The following is an 18246-nucleotide window of genomic DNA, read 5'->3' as shown; positions in this document are numbered from 1 at the left end:
CTGTTCTGGTGTTTGAGGAAGTTTCTTCTCATCTCCAACCTAAACCTCTCCTGGTGCAACTGGAGGTCTCTTGTCCTATAACTCGTTCTTAGGGAGAAGAGTCTGAACACCACCCCCCTGCTCCAACCTCCTTTTAGGGAGTAGTAGAGAGCCAGAAGGTCTCCCCTCAGCCTTTTTTTAATCTTCAGGCTGAACAACCCCAATTGCAGAAACAGATTTTGTGGCTTCTGCTTTTGAATTTAGTGGCCATTCTGGTAAATAGATAGAAAAAGATGGTACAAACCCACACAAGCCTGTTGAACTTTGGTGTTGCTGCCTCGGATTGTGGCTACTCTGGCTGTAGCAACCTTAAATATGTTGTGAGACTCAACATTGTCTTGAATTTGGTCAAAACATGGTATTTGTGAGTGGCAAAGCTGCCTGAAGGAAATGTCAATGAAATCTGCTCTTCCCAACAGGAATATGCTCCATTCCTGTAAAAAGGGAATGAAACTCTTTTTGGAAAGCTTGGAGCCAGGTGCTTTTCAGTGGTCCATGCAGAAACCCAGATGAGCTGCTTCAGTATGCATGCATCTCTGCAGGCACATGAGTGCTGTGAAGAGAAGATGGATGTGGTGGGTGGTAAGACTTGCCTGTGGTCCATATTGATGCCTGTGGCTGTGCTAGAATGTCCATCTCACACAACTTGTGCTTTTATTCCCCCAAGGTCATTACTTGACACACTTTTGACACACTTTAAGGCAGCCACAAGCACATGTTCTCTGTTGTTAAGGTCAGGCTAGCGCAATGGTGGAAGAACCTCTTCTTTGAGGTAGAAGGAGAAGCAAACTTTTCTTAGCAGGCAATACAATTGTACATCACCTAGGCTGGATAGTTAGAGACAGCTTTTGGGATGCTGAGCTGTGGTCAGTGCTTTGGTGAATGTAAGCAATGTGAGTCAGTGGTTTTAAGAATGGTTATTGCCACTTGTGGGTGTGAAAATAGACCTTCAGTTGCAGGCACTACCTTTATCAAGCATATAAACAGGGGGTTTCATCTGCTTTCCATTTGCTGTTACATTTTGTTGTCTTTGCCATGGGCATTTTAAACTGAGATGTTCTAAAGAGCCCTGCATGAAATTTTAAAGAGACTGGACCTTTCATCTGTGCAACAGCAGGACACCAGATAGATGAACAAGAAAGAAAGAGAAATTGTTTTTGAAGCAATAGCAAAAAAAAATAACAGTAGAAGCAATTATTTTATCAAAGGTTTGTTTTCTTTCTTGTTTTTTTAAAGACCTTTCCTCAGTCAAAGTTGGCTACCTTCTTATGGATGTTTGATTTGTGGTTTTCACAAGGTCCAAATGAAAAATGTCAGCTGGCAGATGTGTATTGATAATGAGCAATCACAAGGATTTCAGTGAATTTTGGTGCTCAGAGAATTGCAAAACTCCGGTCTTCTATCCTCCAAACAGCCACATGGTTCTCTTTCATATCTCAGTCTGTTCCCTGACTATGGACAGACCTTTTCAAAGACTAAAGGTGGAGTTAGGAGCTAGATTATGATCCATCAATTCCCTCTTTCAAGCCATTAAGCAGTGATCTCCACTCATGTTGCTTTGGCTTCTGTTGGTGACCTGACTGTGAGAAGTTCAGTGTTGTGCTCCTGGTTCCAGGTCCTTTCAACTTGCTGCCATTTTCAATTAGTTTTTCTTCTGCTGAATGGTCTCCTTGCTGCTCCTCACCTGCTAAGGAGATGTTGGAAGCTGCTGCTGGATCTCCAGCTGGACCCCATTAGTCATCTAGGATGGTGCTGACTTGCTCTAGATGTGCAGGTGGAATAGCTTCAGTTTTAGTATGCATGGTGTTGTGGTGGGAAGGAAAGTAAAATTCCTCTCCTTGTGCATTTATTGTAGGGCAAGATGGGGACAGACTGCAAATATGGTGAGGGGTTGGTGAGGGGTTTGGAACACAAGCCCTATGAGGAGAGACTGAGGGAGCTGGGATTGCTTAGCCTGGAGAAGAGGAGACTCAGGGGTGACCTTATTACTCTCTACAACTACCTGAAGGGAGGTTGTAGACAGGCAGATGTTGGTCTCTTCTCCCAGGCAGCCAGCACCAGAACAAGAGGACATAGTCTCAGGCTGCGCCAGGGGAGGTTCAGGTTGGATGTTAGGAAGAAGTTCTGTACAGCAAGAGTGATTGCCCATTGGAATGGGCTGCCCAAGGAGGTGGTGGAGTCGCTGTCATTGGAGGTTTTCAGGAGGAGACTTGATGGGGTGCTTGGTGCCATGGGTTAGTTGTTTAGGTGGGCTGGATTGGTTGATGGGTTGGACACGGTGATCTTGAAGGTCTATTCCAACCTGGTTTGGTTTATTCTAAAATTTATTCTAAATATCCCTGGATTTCCCCTGAACTGATCTGGAAAAGAAGGGTTTAAGGGGAGAGCAAAGCTACCAGCTGTGGTAGCACAGAGTCAAGTGGAAGAAAGTTATATCACAGTATAACTAAGATTGGAAGAGACCTCGAGGATCATCAAGTACAACCTATCAACACAGACCTCCTGACTAGACCATGGCACCAAGTGCCACGTCCAGTCTCCTCTTGAACACCTCCAGGGATGGTGACTCCACCACCTCCCTGGGCAGCACGTTCAATGACGAACAACTTGCTCGGCATTGGAATATAGGGGGTTGGGGAGCTTGGCTGCTCTTCACCTGGACACTGAGAAAGCCATGGTTGTGGAGGAGGTAGATTGTCCAGAGTATGCAGGAATTAAACCACCTCATTGCGTGGGTTACGTAAGGATGAGGAAAACTTGGAGAAATCTAAAATTCAAGTCACCATATCTTGTATTCCTCAATTCCACACCTGTATACCTTGGATTAATCACACAGGGCAAATGGGCAGAGAAGGGTTTGTACTGCCAGGAAATACTGAACTGGGATCTTGTTTGAATTAAGATGATGTCTGCTGGGTGAAGGAGCTCCACGAGATATATAAAGCCAAAGCTTCCAGCAGTCCATACTGTCCGTACTGAAAAGCATATTTATATCTTCCAGACTGGTAATTAATCACTTGGTAGGATATTTTTTTTTTTTTTTGGCCATGCATTCACAGAAGATCTTTTTGTACTGCCAGGAACCACAAAGCATGGGCACAATTAAAGGATTGATTTAATTTATTACGTAGAGGCATGGAGGGGGAATGTTTTAAGCGATGTTGACAGGGCAGGATTTCAGAACCATCCCTTTAAAAAACAACAACAAAAAAAAAAGAAAACAAATGCTGCCCTTTACAAAAAATTAAATTACATTAATAGCAGTTTTCTAATAGACCACTGAGAGAGAAAAGCAAGCTTTGGCATTCATTAAGATGTGAAGAAATGGCATAATTTTTAAGGAGAATACATTTCAAAGTTGTCTGGTTATAAAAATCAAAGATACTGTGTTCAGTGGAAATGCACTTGAAAAGCATGTGGCTCCTCTGGAAAACTAAAAAGAATCACTAAAAAGTTTTTGTTTCTGATAGTTTCCTTTTCAGTTAATCCCAGGAGACCCCAGGCCTCCTCTGGTGCCTTCACATGGTATTGATCCATTTGTAGGACTTGCAGAAACAAGGCTGTGACCATGACCATGGGCAGCTGGGGCTATGGGATACTGCCTGCTGTTTTCCTGGGGGTGGGGTGAAGGGGTGAGGGTGTTTGAAGGAGAGGGTCTTTCAAATAGTGGTTGGACTCAATGATCTTAAAGGTCTTTTCCAGCCAAAACAATCTGTGATTCTGTGACTCAGCATTGGAGGACTCTGAAGGAGCAGAGCAGTTTAGGGGTTCTATGGTCTTTCATAGAATCATAGCATCAATAAGGTTGCAAAAGACCTCAAAGATCATCAAGTCCAACCTGTCACCCAAGACTTCATGACTACTAAACCATGGCACCAAGTGACACATCCAATCCCCTCCTGAACTCCTCCAGGGATGGTGACTCCACCACCTCCCTGGGAAGCACATTCCAATGGCTAACAACTCTCTCTGTGAAGAACTTTCTCCTCACCTCCAGCCTAAACCTCCCCTGGTGCAGCTTGAGACTGTGTCCTCTTGTTCTGGTGCTGATTTCTTTGCCACTGCAAACAACTCTGCAATATTCTCCATTTGGGAGGCTAAAACTTGGAGAAGGGCACTAAAACAGATGCAGTGAAAATCCATGAGGATGATTAAAGAAGTGGAAAATTTATCTTATGGTGACAGATCAAAAATCCCCATAAATCAAGCCTCTCCTGTTATCAAAAAGGCACTGTGGAGGTGACTTGAACACGGTCAGTAAGTGCCTACACAGGCAAAAGAAATCTGAGAATAGAGAGCTCTTAAAAGTAGCAGGAAAAAAGTATAATGAGATTTAGTGAATTGAATTAAAAGTAGACAAAAATTTGACTAGAAATAATGTCCATGTTAATCAGGCAAGGCGATCAATCACTGGAACAGCTTCATGGCTGCAGTGCTGGATATTTTACCATCAAGACTGGCTGATTTTCCATGAGTGAGTTCAAGTGCTGCTATTGAGCTTTACACTGGAAGTAATACAGAAAAATCTGGTGGCCTGTATTATGCAAAGTGTCAGATCAAATCAGCACACTACCTGAAGCCTTGTGAATTAACAAGGCACTTTTGTTTCTGAATAAACACAACCTCTGATAATTTCCTGTCTCTTGAATAATTCAGGAGCCCGACCATCCGCTGGGTTTGAGATGACGTTTGATTCCATCACTGGGAATTGCCTGAACGTGGGATTTCTTCAGTGATGATCCAAAGTAAACGATAATGCAATGAGCTACCAGGGAAAGACATTTAAAATCATCCTTGCTGCTCCTGCCTCGTTATGCATCCTGATCCGTTCTGCTCTTAAGCCTCCCATGCCGTGTGCGACCGCAGCATCCCATGTCACACGCGGTGTCACTCGAGGCTGGAGCATCAATCCCAGCTTTAATTTTGGTGCCTTTTGTGACTGTCACAACATCAGTGTTGTCTGGTTTATCAGTTGGTATTTACTGTGTCCGTGTGTCGTGTTAGTTTAATGATAGAGAGCAATGATGGGAGAAACTGCGAGGAGAGCAGAGAAGTGACAAATGAGATAAAGGGGTTTCATTTTAATAAACTGCAGGCTAACACAGACTGCTAAAAAAATACTCCCCTGGCTGAAATATGATGCAATACAGAGCGAACACAATGAATTATGGCCACAAAGCTCTAACACCAGAGAGTGGCTGGACTGTCATCCTCAATCAGAGGCACGCCTTTTGGAAATGACTTTGAAGGTTATCTTGGAATAGCTTTCCAAATTGACTTTACATTTCAAATGCAGAGGAATTGATGGATGGATGGATGGATGGATGGAGAGGTAGTCAAGAAAATTAAATGTGGGTGACCACCTGCATGAGCAGAGATTTTTATACAGGGTAGCACCTGACCTATTTATTTTTATCCTGAAGTGATTACATATTGTGCCCACAGTCCTGTAATGATGATAAACACCATGGAGCTTTGTCTCTCCCAAACAAGATCCCATCAGTCTGGTGCTGTAAACAAGATTCACCTGTTGAGAAATTGCTTCATTAGACACATCTTCACAGATGCTCAGGAAGCAGGATGCATATCTCCATGGGGGTGGTGATACTGGTCAGCCTGGTTTCTGTAATTTGTGAGGGAAACTGAGTCGCGTCCCTTGTTTTCCTCAGGAAGGACTCACCAAAACACCTTAGGAGATACCTCCATTTGGGATCTGCATGGCAGTGGCCATCTTGGCCAACATGCTGATAGCGTGGTTCATTTTGGGTGAAACAAGAGATCTCTATTTCCACAGATGCCTGGTGATCCTTATTTAATCTGAAACCCAACAAATGTCCTGATTCTTCTTAATGCGTCACAAATATTGCAGTAGGTTTTATGATATATCTTGATATATTTTTCTTAAAAACAATTTAGATACTGTTTTCACTTGTCTCCATTTCCTCTCCCCTGGCTTACTTTCCTCTCCTCTCTTCTCTCTCCCAGATTTTTGCATTTACCTGCCATTTATTTTCCTTTTGTACAGGATCCTATTTTAAGCATACAAACAAATTCCCGTAGCTAAGTGTGTATTTTTTGGAAGAGAGGATCTAAATGTTTGTATTTTATGGAGATATTTTTCTTTCCATATTCTGGTTTGGTTTGTTTGTGGTGTGGTTTTTTGTTTGTTTTGTTTTCTGGCCTGAATGATGCCCCCAGGGACCTGCCTTTCATATTTAACCTGCACAGGTCCTCCTGCATGAACACCTTAAACAGCTGAATTAGCGGTTGATGTGGGATATGTGTTTGTCTGTTAGATGCACATGAGCTCGTTCTCACTAGTGCTGTGCTGAACACATCTCTCTTCCTGTCCCTTTGTCTCTTTGTTTCAAGCCCATCTCCACTGCTGCTTTTCAGCTCCTCATTTCATCCCCAGCCCGGTCCTCACTGGCACTGAGGCGAGACCAGGCTCACTGAGGTAAAGGGGAGCAGCTCAGGGTGATTTCAGCTGCCCTAAGATTTCATTCTGGAGGTGCTGGAGTTTGTCAAGCAGGAAATAACCAAAGGCCATGGTGAGAATGCTGCCTTTGTAGAGACAGCACGGCCAGACCTGATAGGAGGGAGTGGATGGACGAAGAAATGACGCTTTAGTTTACAGAGCGCTTCAATGTGATAAAAATGAAGAGTAAGAATGTTTTAAAACTGTAAAAATACCTGAGTTTTCAGAGCAAATTTGTCAGCAGTTGAAGACTGTTTGAAAAGAATACATCCATCTTTACGTGGGCATGTGAAGAACTCTTTCATCTATGAACTGACCAGATACCTTTAAAAAAAAATGTACCAGAAACCACAAACAGATTTTCAAACCTGTTCCAGGACAAGCAAAATTTCAGTGTGATTTACAGGATTCCTGGGGGGAATACCTCACGGTGCAGGGCCCAGTTTCTCCTGGGACTTTAAGAGGCATTTGTTATATGCATTTCCGTCTTTGGAGGAGCAGGAATGATTCCACGTACTGGTACCAAATGGCTTTGTCCCGAAACGGGAAGAGTTTTATTGCGCTGTTGATGTTGAGGTCGGGAGGCCAGGGGACACCTGTTTGTTTGGCTCTCTGTCCGTTGACATCCCCTTAGATTTATTCACACACTGGAAATTGTGGATGACAGTTTCTCTGACTGTATTTCGAGATTCATGGTTTGCAAAGGTTTTTTTCTTAATGAGCTGTTAATTCATAACAGTATTCACCAGCGACGTAAGAGGGAAGGCTGCTGCTCCCCAAGCTGGTTTGCATTGGGCTGTCGTTTGCAATTTTTAAAGGGAAAGGATTTATTTCCTCCTGAGATTTCTCTTTTAGATCTCAAAATTTCCTATGAAGAATTTTTTTTCCTTTTTTTAACTTGTTTGTGGTTAATATTTGCACAAATGTGTGTGACATCTGACTGTAAGTAACTGTGTGAGCATCGTTGCGTGGTATAATGTTATAATCTTAGGTATCAAATGCCACTGTGGTGCTCACCATAGCGGGCCAGGTTTCCCTCTGCTCCCATCTTGTCTCACTTTATGAGCTCATAGGCACTCTGATGTGTAAACTCCCAGATGCAGGAAGCTAGAGTCTAAACTATCTGTTGGTGCACAATCATGCCACTAGCTCAAATGATGCCATTTGGTCAATAGTGTTTGTATTTGCATTCTTAAGTACACATGATTTCAGCCCGGAAAAGGAGCTGCTAGTGGGAGCATGTATGCTTCCATTTCAAGTGGGCATTCTCATAAGCTTGAAAGTACATGCAAGTTGGAGGTACCATGAGGATGATTACAATGAGTTTTAATTGTTCAGTACTGGAGGAACTGCTTAAAGGACAACGCTCTCACTCTCTTGCCGCTTTAAAGCTTTGGATACAATGTGGTGGGCTTTGGAAGATTGTAGAAACTGGAGCTCAGTGGAGGGATGTTGCTGCTACCCTCGTGATAGCTTCTCATTGTGAGGGGTGCAGTTAAAGCTGAGTGTTATCCAGAGATAAATCAGTGTGCTGGCCCTTACATGTTCATTTGTCTGAGGTTTAGACAGTTAAGTGATTTTAGACGAACATGACACATGCCTTTAAAGTGATCTCCATGGTTTGCTTTTATGCTGCTGGTCATTCAGCATCCTCAGTCTGCACACAAGCAGGATTATGCCTGGAGTGAACAGCCTGTATGAGAGCTGAAGTGCAGGGGTACCTGCACTATGCTGGGTTCTGGGTAGGGGGTTTGGGGTTGGCAGATACCCACATTGCCCTTACAGCCAGCACCAGTAGCAGAATCTCAGTTTTGAGAAGGAGGATGGGAAGAAACACCAGCACAGGAAGCAGAAAGAGGCAGCCTGTACTGGCCAGAGGTGGGAGGCAGCCCTGTCATGCTGCTCCAGTGCTGTTCAGTAGAACAGGGAGAGGTTGTGAAGAGCCACAAAAGTGAAGAGAAGAAGCTTGTGTTTGAAGAGAGAAGAGGTGGTTAATGGAGGGCTGCAGAGATGTGTGATAGGCTCCAGGTGATGGATGGGAAAATTATCTGTGCAGTAACACTCCAGACAGACTGTGAACAGAGCAAGAGTACATTTGTCAAGGACAGAGAAGAGGATGCTGTGGTAATTGAGAAATGTCTGTCTTCTTAAGGCTAGGAATTTAAGGCAGCACTTTCCTTGATGTTCACTCTGGCTCTGTGGGGTGCCCCTTACTTTCCAAATACCTGGGCTGTGTCCCATAAAAAGGTATGAGGTTGAATTATAAAACAGCACTATATGTCCTTTACAGACCTCCTGTTTGCTTCAAAGACTTCACTCTGCTGTATCTAGGCTGGGATGTTGTGTCTTCTGGAGACTCATATGGTGAGTTTTGGGTTTATGTATTTTGTGGCCATAGGAGTGAAGTGGACAAATAATCATTGCTGCTTCAAATATTCAAATATCTAGCAAGGTCTGGCAAAATACCTCAGGAAAAGAGCACTCTCAGTCATTCTCAGTAGTCAGGTAGAATGAAGAATTACCAGTTTTTGTGCTCATTTTATTCCATTTTACTTCTGAGCAATACTAAGCATCAAAATAATCATAGAATTGTTTTAGTTGGAAAAGATCTTTAAGATCATTGAGTCCAACCATTATTTAACTCCACCAAGCCTAGTGTTAAACCATGTCCCTCAGTACCACTTACCTGCATCTTTTAAACACCTCCAGGGATGGGGATTCAACCATCAACTAATTTCACAAGACAGGTTCTTACTGGTGTAGGAATTGGAAGGAGAAATTACAGCTCCAAGAAAGTACCAATTTGGTACCTGTCCGTGGGGCTGCAGCTGCTAAGGGAGTGTGGGATGAGGGCCTGGTGATAGAGGCTTGGCCATTATCTTCTTACTGCTCACACCAGCAGCTAAAAAAGAAACAGTCAATGCTGTGAGCTGAGAAGGTTGGGATGCTGCTATCAGCACACATGCAGCAGGTGCCCAAGCCAGCCTCTGTCACCAGCTGGGTTCTTCTGGCAGCTGGAACAGCGATGAGAGCGATGCTGCAGCTGTACCTGCAGGGTACTGCTGCCACTGCTGCAGGAGGGCGCCCACATCCCTGGGCACCCAACCTGGGGGAGTGCATGTCCAGACATCAGAGATGGATATAAATAGGAAAGAAGGCAGAGATAAAGAGGACCATAAGGCTGGAACAGTCTGCAGAGATATTACATGTTTATAGTGGGGTCTGTGGGAATAATGGGTGTTTATAAATGAGTTCAAGGGGATAATGTGTATTGAAATACGAGTCCACGGGGAGAGGATGTATTCAAAAACTATCTACTGTATATAGCACAATAATCCCAGTATTTCATAAACTCGTAGGAAAGTATTAAATAAAAATAAATTACAAATGTCTGTGGCTTGATTGCAAATCATTTCAGAAAAAAAAGGGGGGGAGAGGATAAAAAAAAACCCTCCTTTGCGAAATGTGGAAACCATCTTGTGTTAAACAGCCCCAGAAAAAAATTCTAATTGTAAAAAGTAAATGTCAGTTATAGTTATTACAGTGGCCATGTTGTTTCCAATAACAATTTGGCATTTTATTTAGTCTGTAACAATCTACAATTTAAATTTAAAATAAAGATTTTTCTTTTATTTCCCTCTGAAGTTGTGTGCCAAGCACAGCAGAGCAGAGTGTAACATCTGTTGATGATTAAAACAAGCTTTCCTATGGGCCCTGAATACAAAGTAAACATGGATTTTATCCATAGTCAACAGCATTTACAAATGTAAAGGGAGGAAGCTACTGAGTTTTTGAAGAATGAGCTGTGAGAGGGGAAATCTAAGTCCGGGGACGGCAGATGGCGATAATTGGTTCCATATCGTCAAAGCTTCTATTAAAAAACCAAGAGGACAGAGGCCTGGATTATGCTGCTGGTTTATTAAAGTGCCTTTATTTGCCATGATTCCCCCCAAGCCGAGCTGTACCTTTACTTGCTGGCCTGGCCTGACAGGGGTGAGTGCAGCTGCTGTCCGTGGGCGCTGGCACTGAGCACGGCCACTCAAAATAGACTTTTCCCCAGCTTTCCCCCACATAGTCCTATAAACACTTTGCTGGCAGTAGGCAGCAGTGGGAATTTATTATGTGGACCTATAGGCTAGTAACCTTGCTGTTTATTCAGTTTAATTTAGATTTAGGGGTTGGGATATCAAGGGTTAAAGGCTACTGTACCTCGGGTATGCCCCTGCTTTTGCCCTGTTTGGTCATGCGTTGAGTGATTCCCACCTCGCTGCTCAGCTGCCGTCACTAAGAGCTGCTTCACTTCATCTCTTACCAGGGGAAAATGCTTTTTTGTGCTTCTAGTCTGTATGTGTCTTGCATGGTCGGTCTGCCTTTGTTACATTACTCAGTTTCACCATATTAAAGAGCTAATTATTACTGCTGGAATAGTTTCATTTCATAGGGCTTTGCTCAGCCTGTTTGCTTTGTTTTGTCTTGCTTTGATTTTTTTCCAGTCATACTTAATGTGGAGTACATTAAGTGTCAAAATGAAATTCCAATTTGCTGAGATTTACCTGCTTCCCAGGGAGAGGACAAACCTCCTCCAGCTCCTAGGCTGTGAGCCAGCCCCAAGCTTGCACAAGAGTTTTTTTTGACTCTTCTTTCAAACCTGGGCTGGTTTTGCTTTGCAACAAAAGCCACTTCTTTTCTTTCTCTCTTTTTTTTCTTCTCCTCTCCCTGAAAGTATTTTGTAGCATTCTAGCTCGTGTGTTATTTTGAAATTCAGTTCAGTTTTTAATTGCAGTTTCTTCTTTCCTCACTTCCATCCTCCTTCAATTTTCTTTCCCACTGGAAGCTGTTATAGCCGAGCTCTCAGCGCAGGCACCCGTGGAAGTGCCTTTGTAGCCCTGCACAAACACAGGGAGTGTTAATCTGCCGCTCGCTTGCTTTTTCCCCCCCTTCCCTTCCGTCATTTTATAATTACCCGAGGTGGTAACAGCTCTTAAGAGCCTCGTCTGTCACCCTGAAACCAAATGCTTTTCATTGAAAATTAAGGAAAGGCTTCAAAAGTTTTAGTTCTTTCAGCAATGAAACATAACAGTCCTCCAGTAGAAAGAGTATTTTGATGATGGATCCCATTACAGCGAGTACTGTAGGATGTAAGTGTGCTTTTGTGGTTAAGAGGAAACATAAAGCCCAGGGCTCATGCTTGCGTTGCCGGGCTTGTGAGGCTGGCTGCGAACGCTGCCTTGCCTGGAGAAGGCTCTGGGTGAACTGCAGGGGCTGTGTTAAGGTGTGCCATGTGTGCCCTGAATCCCCACCCTGCAGAGCCATGGGCCCTGCTCTTCTCCCAGGCACTGATGAAACCACCTCCATGAGCGGTGTATCCGGCTGCTGTTAACTATTGCAGTGACAGCAAGAAGGTGCTGAGCAAAGAGGTGGTTATTCTGGGACTGAGAAGGAGGCAGTTTGTCCTGATAGTACGGAAAATGTGAAATTTAAAATGCAAAAAGAAGAACTGCATGGGATTCAAAATTACTTTCAAATTGCTGGAAGAATGTACAGGAAGAGTTTTAGGCGAAATAAAATTAGATCAAACCAAAATAAGTGTCCAGATCTGCTGAGACACATGTTTTGGGCAGAGTTTTCCTAAACTCGTAGCTCTAGCAAAGTCTTCAGGTAACAGATATTATACTTAAATGTCCAACTTCAAAGAAGAGGGACTACAGAAGCAGCCTTGCTTTTATTTTTAATTAAAAAATTGAAAGCATTACCTAAGTGGATCCCAAAAGTTGAAAAGCAGACGGCAAATAAAATATTATGTCTTTTAATGTCTTTGAAGTTGAGCGTTGCAGTTGCTGGATACTGTTATCTTGGGGGTTTTGCACGTGTTTGGGGGCCAGGTGTCCTCATCAGGCTGGTGGGGGGGAGGATGGGTGAAGTGGTGGAGGTTGTGGAAGTGTCCACAGAGTAAGGGACTCGCCAGGGATGTGGAGGAGGTTCAGGTTCGCACCTCATCTTTGGAGATTTCAGGGGGTGGAGCCCAGTTCTTCCCCTTTAGGACCCATCTAAGACGAGTGTCCAGTGCCTTTTTGTACTTCAGCAGTCATTAACTGTGCTCTGTGGCTGCATGGGTGGTATCACCATAACTGTACTTGGCTGGTTTGCAGCAGTGTCTTGCAGTTAACTTCGCGTCCTACGTCACACTGTGCACTGACATAATGTACAAACAGACCACTAATGTTTGAGGGGATGCAATGGAAGTAGTGTGTTTTAAATGACTTTATGATCAGGGAATGCTCTGCCTCTTAAAAAACACCCCAGCCCCACCCCAAAATTCAACCCTTGCCAAATCTTCTCTACCTTCTGGGAAGGGTGAGGTGAGCCATGGTGCCCAGTGCTAGGTGCTTGCAGGGACCTTGGCCTCCTCCCAGCTCTCACTGTTTTCCAGGCAATTATGCCTTTGGAGGCCCTGAAGAGTATTGGAGCCCTTCCAACAGATGATTATACTTCATCTGCTGGCCCCATAAGTGAAGCTGCTGGAGAGCGGAGTGCCAGCCCAGGCCTCTCTGTCATGTTATGGAGTGCTACCAGAAGGCCACCAGACTAGCTCTGTCTTTCCTTTTAAATAAGCAGCTTAATCATTCTCTGCTTGCAATTAAAATTTGGAGTCAGTCATGTGTGTTGTAAATCTGTGCATGGAGAACTTAGTTAACTAATAAAAATTAGCCTGAAGTTGTGTTTACCTGAGCAACTGAAGTGAAACTCTCTGGATCCATCAGGTTCACTCTCCTGCGAGCGAGTGTAAAGCCTCTGTTCCTCAGGAAGCTTGTGCAGAAGCTAGTCAAAGGCCAGCCTCAGTCCCTTTTAATATAAGCCATTATTTCAGCTCCTGACCAATTTGGAGTCCAGCCATAATGTAGGATGGGAACACCTTGTAACACTTACGCTTGATCTTCTGCTTTCAGTGGATCGAGGCCAAACTTCCGTTTGGCTTTCTTTTTTCTCTCCAGAGAATTGGACATGGTGACTCATGAAGTGTTTCTGGTCCAATGGGCAGCAAGTGTGATGATGGTGGCTGTAAAGATTATCTCCATTGGTTTTCCTACTGCCCTTCACAGTCTTGCTTGGGCTGCAAGAACTGATGAGGTAAGATGGACTCATGTGCCAATGCTATGTGATAATACTTGGACTCTCTTGTGTTTTGCCACATGCTTCTATCAGTGGCATGACCCAGTACTCCAAGGTCTACTTGAGAAGATCAGCTCAGGTGAAGAATGGAGCTTGTTGCCCTGAAACCACTGTGAAGTAGCTTACTGTGGTAGCAAGTGTCTGGTTGGGATGTGATAACCCCCATGTGATCCCTGGTGGCCTGTGTCTCTGCCCCTCCACTGAGAATAGTCACCTGCCGTGGAGCTGGGACAGGGAAAGCCCTGCAAGGGGTTTGCCACATAGTGCAGCTCTGTTTGCCCAAAGGCTCTGACTCGGGATCAGTCAATTCAAACAACACTATGAAACCTAAAAAAATCAATGTTTGCTCAACAAGACTCTGTAGAAAACATTTGTGACTTGAGTTAATTTTATTCCCATCCTCTAATATTTTATTGATCAATCTCTGTATTAGCTTCCATTACTTTCTGTTGCAGATTGATGTCAGGTTAAGTAACCCATCCTTACAAGCCCTGCTTGTTCTGCCAGTATGGATGGAATCTTCACCCTCTGAGAGCTTTCTGCAGTTCCCTGTATAGTAGCTCTTTCCAGTTCATATTGACAGATCTGTGATCTCTCCTGGCGACTTTTTTATGACGTGGTAGCACAAGGCATCCAGAGACCCTCAGATTTTCAAGTTTAGTACTCCCCATGACTAGAAACAGACTAGTTCATTGTCTTCATCTGATCTGAGCATGTTGTGTCTTTCCTAACAAAATGTTTATTGACCAGTCCTGCCCTGTCTGCATCCTTATGAATAATATAATCTCCATTGAATAATAAACCAGTTCTTGGAAGTACTTTTGGTCCTGACATGCTCCTTGCTGTCCTTAGTAACTGGACAGTCCAGACTGATGTGTGCTGCCTTGTCAGTGACCTACACCTCAAAACATTGTCAGCTGATTCCTGCTGCTTTTCTCTCCCTATAATGTAGATAAAGTTGGTCTGGAGTCCTCATTGGAAAAGGCAGTTTGGAGATGCTGCCAGTCTATGGTGGTAAGTGGGCATGGAGGCTTGCTCCTGCCTGTCTCCAGGATCTGCTCCCAGGACTCTTCAGTCCAGGAGCCCCATCTTCTTCTCTAGGTGTTCAGTAGCTTAGGACTGGGTATCTCCAAAGGTCTCCTGAAAAGGGTGATAGCCAACAGTCTTCCCCTTCAGCTATCTGTCGAAAGACCAAAGCTTATTTCTGAAAACCAGAAATTTCTTGTGGTGGATCCATAGCTGGGACAGACTGCTAGGAAACAGAGACCATTCACTTTCTTCTGCTACATGTTTAGACAAAACTTCTGCAGTTTTGTGTTCACGTCTGCAGTCAATGCAGAGTCTCCAGAACAAATAATTATATGACCACTTGCCAAAAAATTGCCTTACAGCAACTTTAAAATGCTCAGATGTCGACAGCTTTTGAGGTTTTGTTGTTTATGTGACTCAGATGGTCTGCGTGGTACATTAAAACAGGTATGCAGGCAAGGGTTCTCCCTGCCTTTTGTGGTTTGATTTCTTTAACAGATTGTCAAGATGGCAATCTCCTTTTGGATATTCCCCCCCCCTTCACTACAATAAAATGCCTGCCTTTAGGTTGCTCTGAAGTTTTCCTCTTTGAATATTTGAAAGAGAAGTGCTCAGATGATTTGTGGATAAGATAATAAAGAGCTGTCACAGCCTGAAATTGGAGGGTTAAACATGCTAGCTGCCTTCTGCTCTGGACAAACCCTGCAGGCACAGCTCAGGTGAAGGTGCACCCATCTCCTGCAAACTGTCATCTCCTGAAGATTTCTAGGCTTAGCTGCAAATAGAGGACTGTTCCGTGATCACCTTCCTTCTCAAAGTTTCTGCTGTGCTCTTTAGTGGGAAGAAGATGCTGGCATGACAAAACTGAGAGGCAGGTTCAAAGTAGCCCTGTAAATGTGTTCATTGTAAAGGCTGTAACTTAATTCAAGTTCTACCCTGGTATTTTTGATAGTACTGATACAGAAATCATTAAGTGATTGCTTAAGAGATATGGCTGGAAGAGAAAAGCAGCTTCCTGCACATGCCTTCCAAGCCTTCAAACAATTCCCAACAGCAACAGCAGCAAAGTGCCAACTCATTCTTCAAAAGGTGGCCCAAGAGCTGATGATCATAACTGTGCTTGAGACTGGAAATTGCAGACTCATTAGCAACAAAAGTCATGGGATTCCTCAAAGGTCACTCCCAGCTTTTTACCCAGGGTGGGGAGCGGGTGTGAGGAAGGTGATGGATTCCCATGGCAGGTGTGAGTAGAACAGCCCTCATCCCCACACAGAACTGAAAAGTTAGTTCTTGTAATACAGGTGAAAGCTGTCTACCAAATGGAAAACTCAACAGAATGCTGAAGACTAGTGAGTGCAGTAAAGGTGGTGGATTATTTTTAACCACATGGCTGGTCCTGAATTTCCTCACTAGAATTAGAGGAAAAGGCCTCAAGTTACACTGGGGGAGGTTAAGGTTGAATATACGAAGAAACTTCTTCACTGAAAGGGTTCTCAAACACTGCAACAGGCTGCACAGGGAGGTGGCTGAAACCCTGTCACTGGGGGTGTTTAAAGGATGCAGAGATGTGGTGCTGAGTGTCACAGTTTAGCACCAGCCTTGGTAGCGTTAAAGAATGTTTGGACTCAATGATCTTAAAGGTCTTTTCCAACCCAAACAATTCTGTGATTCTATGAATTAATTCTAGACATTTCCTTAAATGACTTCTAGTAACCCAAGAGATGAAGTATCATCAAACCAACTTGGAGTGTGGTGAGTAGCGAGGGGTTTTATGCAGGTATGATACCAGGTTATTTATAGGTGTTTGGAACAGAAGGGGGAAAATGAAATTCAGCCTTGCAAAGAACAGGTGCTATAGCTGCCTGCCTGGGAAAGTATGAATCCATCACAGGGATATTCAGCAGGGAGGCACCTGAGCAGTAGTGATTCTAAGAGACCTTTCAGCGTCACAAGTTAGCTGGGGACTTGCAGTGTTTTATAGGAAAAATGAACAATACAGGTCTAGGCTGCCTGCACTAACCCAGCATGGGAAAGAGCAGGAAAATGAGTGACCCCCATACTGACCCAGGGCTGCAGCTGGGAAATTGGGCTCTATTCTAGAACCACGTCAGTGACTTTCTGTTAACAAACTGGAACAAGTTCACAGAAAAGCAACAAAGAAAACTGGGGACCTGGAAGAATTGACTTATGAGAAGAGATTAAGAGAGGTAAATTTTTGCAGCTTGGCTAAGCAGTGACTAAGCAGCCACCTCAGCACACAAAAATGCCCACAGCTGCGAGCAAGCATGGAAAGATCTGTTATCCAGCAGGATGCCCATCGTACTACTGGAGGTGAGGGGCTGTGATTAATGAAGGACATTTTTAGGCAATAGTAGGAAAAAAGCAACCAATCATGAAATCTTGAAGCAGAAGTCTCTCAAAAATGAGCAAAAACTCAGGAGGGAGCTTTACAGCAAGGTTAGGCAATGGCAGTGTATGTAGTACAATGAGATGCTGTGTGTTCTGAGATGTCCACAACTGTTTGATGTCCTCACCATTCCCAGATTCAAAACATGCAAAGATTCTGGAGGCCACATGATAGCACGTAAGTTCTTTGATATTGCTTAGGTGCAATCTTACCATTCTCATCTTGTGCAATCTCTATGTGGATATCAATGAAAACTACCTATGCAGCTCCCAGGGTCATCATGTACCTTGATCACCCCTTGAATCTCTCCTGCAGCACCCACCTTGTTGGTCTTTGAGATGTTTGAACCTATCCCATTGTTTGCACAACCAACTTGCCTCTGAAATAACTTCCAGACAGGTCACAAATGCAGTCATCCTGCTGGAGAGTGGTGCCCAGAGGAGTGTGTTTGGGGTAGGTGGGAGATTAGTCCAGGCTCCCTAGGAGATTTGACCATCACAAGCCATGAGGTTACAGGAGGAAGCACTGCACAGTTGGGAGCCTGCTCTGGGGCAGCATTGTCTGGTGTAAATTCAGGTCAAATGCTCATAAACTCACAAGACTACATTGGCAAAACACTGATATAGCAAAATGTATTCATGTAGGTGAGCCTCCTTTGGCAGGGATGTTGCACTAGATGATCTCCAGAGGTTCCTTCTAGGCCCTATCATTCTGGGATTCAGTGGGATTTGCCCAGCCCTAGCCTCCATGCTCACTGGCAGAATAATCAGTTTGTCATCAGTACAGCAAGGATGGGGCTGCTCAAAGGCATCACTGCAGTGACTTGAGGTGATGATAACATTCATGGTGCAGAGCCTGGAGTGGGACTATGGGGGACCAGTTTTGTATGGCTTTTGGTCATTCACACTCCCATCTGTTGTAGGGTATCTGTATGATAAACAGATGGGAAAATATCTCCACTGAGTGTCAGTGAGCTCTGAACTGCTGACATGGTGATAGAAGTAGCTTCTGCACTTGCTTCCTTTCAGGCTGTTAACTGAATTACTCAGAATTGGGATATGTAATGGAAGAGTTTCCTTTGCCCATAAAGGAGAAGCTGGAGGCATCTCAGTACAAGAGACTA

At 44.0% G+C, this 18246-nt stretch overlaps 1 long non-coding RNA gene across 1 annotated transcript; it reads left to right on the top strand.

Moving 5' to 3' along the window:
- Positions 1-8814: 8814 nt before the first annotated feature.
- Positions 8815-14439, top strand: LOC137447292 (uncharacterized). The gene is made up of 3 exons (XR_010988845.1): positions 8815-8881; positions 13510-13645; positions 14143-14439. It is a non-coding gene; the product is annotated as an uncharacterized lncRNA (long non-coding RNA).
- The last annotated feature ends 3807 nt before the right edge of the window (positions 14440-18246 follow it).

The sequence above is a fragment of the Melanerpes formicivorus genome, unplaced genomic scaffold, assembly GCF_026170545.1.
Source record: "Melanerpes formicivorus ecotype bairdi unplaced genomic scaffold, bMelFor1.0.p_v2 SCAF_20, whole genome shotgun sequence".
In the NCBI taxonomy this organism is placed as follows: domain Eukaryota; kingdom Metazoa; phylum Chordata; class Aves; order Piciformes; family Picidae; genus Melanerpes; species Melanerpes formicivorus.
The sequence above is the reverse complement of the archived record's forward strand: the minus strand, read 5'-3'. Positions and strand labels throughout refer to the sequence as shown.